At 37.8% G+C, this 6,769-nt stretch overlaps 1 pseudogene; it reads left to right on the forward strand.

Annotated features, from left to right (window-relative positions):
- Positions 1–3,834: 3,834 nt before the first annotated feature.
- Positions 3,835–4,761, forward strand: LOC118854597 (annotated as a pseudogene).
- Positions 4,762–6,769: the final 2,008 nt, after the last annotated feature.

Raw genomic sequence — 6,769 nt, forward strand, 5'->3', positions numbered from 1 at the left:
TTTCTACAGGTACTCCAATTCAGTGACACTGGCCTCCTCACAGTTCCACTCCAACTACTGACTTCCCTAGCTTTCTTAAGTGTCAATTAAGATGTCAGATTTTACTGCAAACTTTCCCCAACCCCTCAATTTGAGTGCCTTTCCTCTGTTAATTATTTCCTATTTATCCTGTATTTAGCTTGCTTTGTATATATTTGTTTACTTGTTGGGGAAGATCCCCATTAGACTGTAAGCTCCTTGAGGACAGGGACTCTCTTTTGCTTCCTTAATGTATCCCTTCCTTTATTTATCCCCACTTAGCACAGTGCTGGGCACATAGTAGAGGCTTAATATTTTTTTTTCAATTGGTGAAGTGATAGGCATTGAAAAGTGAAGGGAAAGCTCATTTAAATGCAAATTATTTCCTTAGATAAAACTCAACTGCATTTAAAAAGGCCAGAAAAAGCAATGAATTTAACTTCCACATATACCTCCCAGTCTTTTATATGCATAAAACCTAACAAGGATCGGGAAGTGTAACTGGGGTGGTCACCATTAGTAAGAGTGGGATTTCTAAGAAAGCAAACACTGATGTAAGGCAGGAAGAATTATAGAACAGGAAATCTAAGACCTCACCTACCTCCTGCTTGTAGGGGACAACTCTCAGAGCTGGAATAGAGAGGAGAGGCTTCTGCCAATCCTAAAGTAAGGGTCACTGCTCCTGCTAAAATGATTAAGAGTAGGACCCAACCAAGCCAGAAACTAGAGTGAGTTGAGATTGCAATTGCCCATAAAAGATGGAACCCAAGGAGTCCATCAGATTGACCCATTCAGCAAAATCCCTGAACCCTGTGAAAAGCCCAGTAGCTGAGTGACTGGCATGGCTCAGTCTGGGAGCCAGGCAGCAGAGAGACTTGCTTGGTTAAGCTTGGCAGCAGTTACACTCGGCAACACGAAGGAACACTGCCCAGCATCTGAGTGACTTGCCTGTCTCAGCCAGGCAGCTGCCATCCTGAGTAGCCAAATAACTTGTTCAGTCCAGCCTAGATGAAGCCAAGCTCAATGAAGAGTGAGCTCATCAGCCAATCCCTTCACTAAGCCCAACCCACCAGTGGAATGGCCATCCAGTGGAGACACCATGACCAGCCCACAAGAGCAAGCAAAGTAACACATCTGTCAGTGACGCCATGCCCGGCTTCTAATGTCAGGAGAACTCTCCAGCAAAAAGAAAGGACACTGAGGCCCTGCCCTTTCAGAGCTATGAATTGTCTTGGCCATATGTATTCCTTACATATATATCTCACTACCAGTGTACTTTAAATTTGTATTCACTATTCCCACTAAGTAGGAATGTGAATTTGTGGGAAAGTGTGCACCAGGTTTTGGGAGGGATCCTTTGTAATGACTGTTCTTACTGTGTAATATCAATAAATGCCTTTACTAAGAACTGAGTCTACTATAGGATCAAGATAACAATCACACCCTCTAAGAATCCAATCTGCCAATGAAATTGTGAATTGGAGGAGCCAGCAGGGAGTAAAAAGCATTCCAGCAAACGTAAGTTTAAAAAAAAAAAAAAGCCCTTAATCTGTATTACCTGAAGAGATAGTCTGGTCTGAATCTCAGGACTGCTTCTTACAATTTCTATGACCTTGGATAAGAAATCTAGTTTCTCTGAACCATTGTCTGTTATCCATAGAATGAGAGGATTGGATTAGACTATTGCTAAACTCGCTTCATCTCTGAATCCGATGATCCCATGCACAAAGTTAATGTATAAAAGTTGTGAAGAAACAGGAACTCTATGAGGATGAAACTGAAAGATTCGGTAGCCTCCTGTACTAGCTACCCATCAAACAGTTTGCGCCCCCTACTTTAAAACAGTACATCGATAGGTTGAAAATATTCTAAGTATGCTTCATATATTTCAGAAAAATACAAAGGCAGCTCGATACAGGGAGTCTGAAAGACCTACATCAGAATCATTCCTGTGTTTGCTCAAACTACTCCACCTTTTCGAGGCTCAGTTTCCTCATTTGCAAAATGAGGAATGTCTCAGAGAGTTATTATAAGGATCAAATGAGATGAAGCAACTTAGCATTTTGCAAAGCTTCAGGCACCATACAGGGTATGACACCCTATATAAATGGCTCTATTATTCTTACAAGAAGTTTTCTCTGATTACTGCAGAATTTTTCTAAACAGTCAGCTTTTTTTTTTAAGTTCAGACTGTGCAAGCCATTGAAACTTTTGTCAGAGTTAAGCTCTTTGGACATATAAATCCCTTGAAATAACTCCTTGGTTCAGGTATACGAGCATTATTGCTTGTACCGCTTGTAGCCTATGTGATTGAATGCTCATTTTATCAGCCTATTTTCTTAGCCTCTCTACTATGAACAAAAATCCTTGAACAGAATGTACCTATAAACTATAGGCTATATATGAAGTGGAGACTGAAAGTTATCTGTGTAATATAGCTCTACTCATCCAGGCTATATTATGTAGGATCTTGAGTGATTTGCTCTGTAGCACAAGAAAGCATCCCAACAGCTCCCAAGTGGAACCTCCAGCTAATAGCTACTCTAGATTCCCTTGTACTCATGAGCATCGACACAAACATTTTTGTATTTTATACATATGTGTGTGTGTGTATACGTACACACACATACATACATTCACACATACATGTGTGTGAATGAATGTATATGTACATATGCATATATGCACGTATATATCTATATATGTATATATAGGTGTGTGCATGCATGTATGTGTGTATTTATGTATATAGTTATGTATATGTATGCATGCATATGTGGTACGCATGTGCATACACACATACATACATGCACAAACACACACGTGTATGTATGGTTATATGTGTGTATATGTATGTATGGTTATATGTATGTATATGCGTATATATGTATGTATGCATGGTTATATGTGTGTGGTCATGTGTATATGTGTACATATACACATACATGTATAGATTATATGTATATATACATATATGTATGCATATATACATATATGGATATGGACATGTGTATGTATGCTTATGTATGTGTATATATACATACATATGTATGCATACACGTACACATATATACATATACATAAATGCACATATCCATGTATACATGTCTGTGTATATGTATATATGCATATATACGCATATGTATAAATACATTTGTATATACACATATATCTTAGCATAGTAAAAAATGTAACAGTACAATTCCCCAATAAATCTGGGGTGCACTCTCCCACAAATACACACAATGTCAGTGAAAAATGAGGCTGAAAGTAGGAAACACACAAACAGAGATACATACATAGGGAATAAATGTGATTAGAAGGATGTGTTGAGAAGCTCATATATATGGGAAATGTGTTTGCAAGGCATATGAGTGGAGGGGCAACTAATAATGCTTCCACAAGGTTATACCTGTCTTCTGATGATAATCATATTATTCCTATTGGATCTACTCCATGTTGGTCTCAATTGGCACACAATCACGGAATGTCTACCCCAGTGGTGTCAAACTGAAATAAAATATGTGTCCCTCTGGGCCACATATTGACTTAGAAAACCACAAATTAACATTATCTATATTTGATTTTATTTCTATTTTGTCAAGCATTTCCTATTTACATTTTAATTTGACTTGAGACACACTTGGGAGGTTTGCTACTTTTGTCTTGGTACAGGGGCTTGAGTAGCTCAATGAAACTAGGTACTATACCGTGCAGGGTTACTCAAGAAGGACAGGTCATAGTGGAGAGTTCTGACAAAAGGTGATTTCCACTGGAAAAGGAAATGGCAAGTCAAGGCAATGCCAAAAGAACCTCATGGACAGTAGTAAAATGAGAAAAGAGATGACATCTAAAGATGAGCCCCTCAAATCAAAAGGTGTCCGATATACTACTAGGGAAAAGTGGAGGACAACTACAAGTAGCTCCAGTACTAATGAAGTGACTGGGCCAAAACCAAAAGGAAATTCAGCTGCAGATGTATCTGGTGATGAAAGGTAAGTCTGATGCTTAAAGATCAATATTGCATAGAAACCTGGAATGTAAGATCTATGAACCAAGGTAAGCTGGATGGAGTCCAATAGGAGATGGAAAGATTAAAAATCAACACCTTGGGTGTCAGTGAACTTAAATGGATGGGAATATGTGAATTTAATTTGGGTGATTACTACCTAAATTACTTTGAGCAAGAAACCCTTAGGAGAAATGGAGTAGACCTCATAGTCGATAAAAGGATGAGAAAAGCAGTACTGGGGTATAATCTCAAAAATTACCAATTGAAATCTATTCAAATCCAAGGCAAACCATTAAACATCACAGTAATACAAATCTATGCTCCAAAGAAGCCAAAGTCGATCAGTTCTATGAAGACCTACATCTTCAAGAAATAACACTCAAAAAATGTCACATTCATAAAGTAGGAAATCAAAAAGTAATCGGTGTAACAGGCAAATGTGGCCTTGGAGTACAACATGAAGCAAGGCAGAGACTAATAGAGTTTTGTCAAGACAACTTGTCAGTCATAACAAACATTCTTTTTCAATAACCCAAAAGACAACTCTACACACGAACATCACCATATGGTCAATAAAATCAGACTGATCATATATTTTGAAGCCGAAGGTGGAAAAGCTGTATACAGTCAGTTAAAACAAGATGTGGAGCTGACTGTGGCTTGATCGTGACCTTCTTATTGCAAAATTCAGACTTAAATTGAAGAAAGCATGGAAAGCAATCAGACCATAGAGGCATGATGTAAATAGCATTTGTGAATATGAAGTGAAGGCGATAAAAAGATTTAAAGGATTAGATCTGATAGAGTGTCTGAAGAACTATGGACAGAGGTTCAAAATATTGTACTGGAGACAACAACAAAAAGCACTCTAAAGGAGAAGGATAAAAAGATCAAGAAAGAAAAACTGATGTTTGATGGGGTTCTATAAATAGCTGAGGAAAGAAGCAAAGGGAGAGGAGAAAGGGAAAGATATACCCAACTGAATGCAGAATTCCAGAGAAGAAAAAGGAGAGATAAAAAGGTTTTTCCAAATAAGTAATATAAAAAATAATGAAAACAATAAAAATGGGAAAGATAAGAGCTCTCTTCAAAAAATTAGAGATATCAAGAAAATATTTCATGCGAAAACAGGCATGATAAAGGACAAAAATGGTAGGGACTTAACAGAAGAAGAGATTAAGAAGAGGTGGCAAGAATACACAAAAGAGCTGTACAAGAAAGCTCTTAACATCACTGATAAGCACTATGCTATGGTTACCAATCTACAGCTGAACATCCTGGAGAAGTCAAGTGGGTCTTAGGGAGCAATGCTAACAGTAATGTTAGTGGAGGTAACAGAATGCCAGCTGAGGTATTTAAAATCATTAAAGATTATGCTGTAAAAGTATTGCACTATATATGCCAGCATATTTAAAAAAAACTCAACAATGAGCACCAGATTGTAAAAGATCATTTACATCCCAGTCCTAAAGGAAGGCAATGTTCAAATTACCAAACAATTGTGCTTCTTTCACACACCAACAAGGTTATGCTTAAGATTCTGCAAGCTAGGCTTCAGCAATATGTGAACCAAGAATTACCAGAAGAACTAGAGACCAAATAGCCAACATTTGCTGGATTATAGAGAAAGCAAGGAAGTTCCAGAAAAACATCATCATCTGCTTCATTAACTACAATGAAGTCTTTGTGTAGATCACAACAAAATGTGCTTGACACCTCTGATCTAAAAAGCTTAGGATATATAGTTTTTTTGTCAGATGTTGCCCTCTGCTCATCTTATGCTGCTGTGGCTTACTGATGCTTTCCTGTTTCTTTGATCACTGTCAAGAAAAGCTTCCTTAAGCATTTGTTTGTAGAGTATCTCTTCCTTTCTAGTTTCTGGCTTGGGCTGGAGTCTTCAGTTAAGGTATTTTATCTTTCCCATCAGAGAAAGAACAGATCCCAAAGTCTGTCCTGTAGCTTACAGCCCAGAGATTTTTTCTCTTTTTTTCCTACAGTTCTTTTTACAAAGGGAGAACCCTCATGCACCTAGAAAACAATTTAGGGAGAAAAAAAGCTTATCAGATTTTCTTCCTTATGTCTGGTCTATCTGTATTCAGAACCTTCTATATAAAATTTTTTTTAGTAGGAGATTGCTTCCCTCAGACACCAAGCTTTTTGAAATATTAAACAATCTCATCTAACTAGTACCTGTAGGCTTTATTTATTATTATTTTTAATTGACTGCCTGCTCACTACAGGGAAGGACTGTCAGAAGCCTCACAATGACTTTTGATTAGAAAGTTCTTATATTCTGTATAATTTCCTTGTGGAAATTCATATCCATTTTAGAGAGTTTCTCAAAACCAGTGTGGGTCTGACCTGCTACTCTGTTTTTTAGGGACCCCCACCAGGCAAATTAATCTTAGCAATTGCAAAAGTTAAGTATAGAAATCAGAATCATTGTCTTCCTTCTCCCAAGATGCATTCCTTCCTTTAATGTGACCAGTAGGAAGCTACCCAGAATTTCTTGGTGGTGGTGGGTTTTGTTTTGAATTTTTTAGTGTAGTTGCCTATTTTGGTTAAATTGGCTAGGTATGTGGCAAATGTCTATTGCATTTTTTAAATACTCGTGTGTGTGTGTGTGTGTGTGTGTGTGTGTCGAGGCCTACATGAACCCCTCTCAAGCTCTAGAAAATACAAATTGATCACAGCATATTTAGCCCTTGGTGTGGAGGCATGGCAAAGCGGCTGGGAAGG

Source organism: Trichosurus vulpecula, chromosome 6, assembly GCF_011100635.1.
Source record: "Trichosurus vulpecula isolate mTriVul1 chromosome 6, mTriVul1.pri, whole genome shotgun sequence".
NCBI classification, from domain to species: Eukaryota; Metazoa; Chordata; class Mammalia; order Diprotodontia; family Phalangeridae; genus Trichosurus; species Trichosurus vulpecula.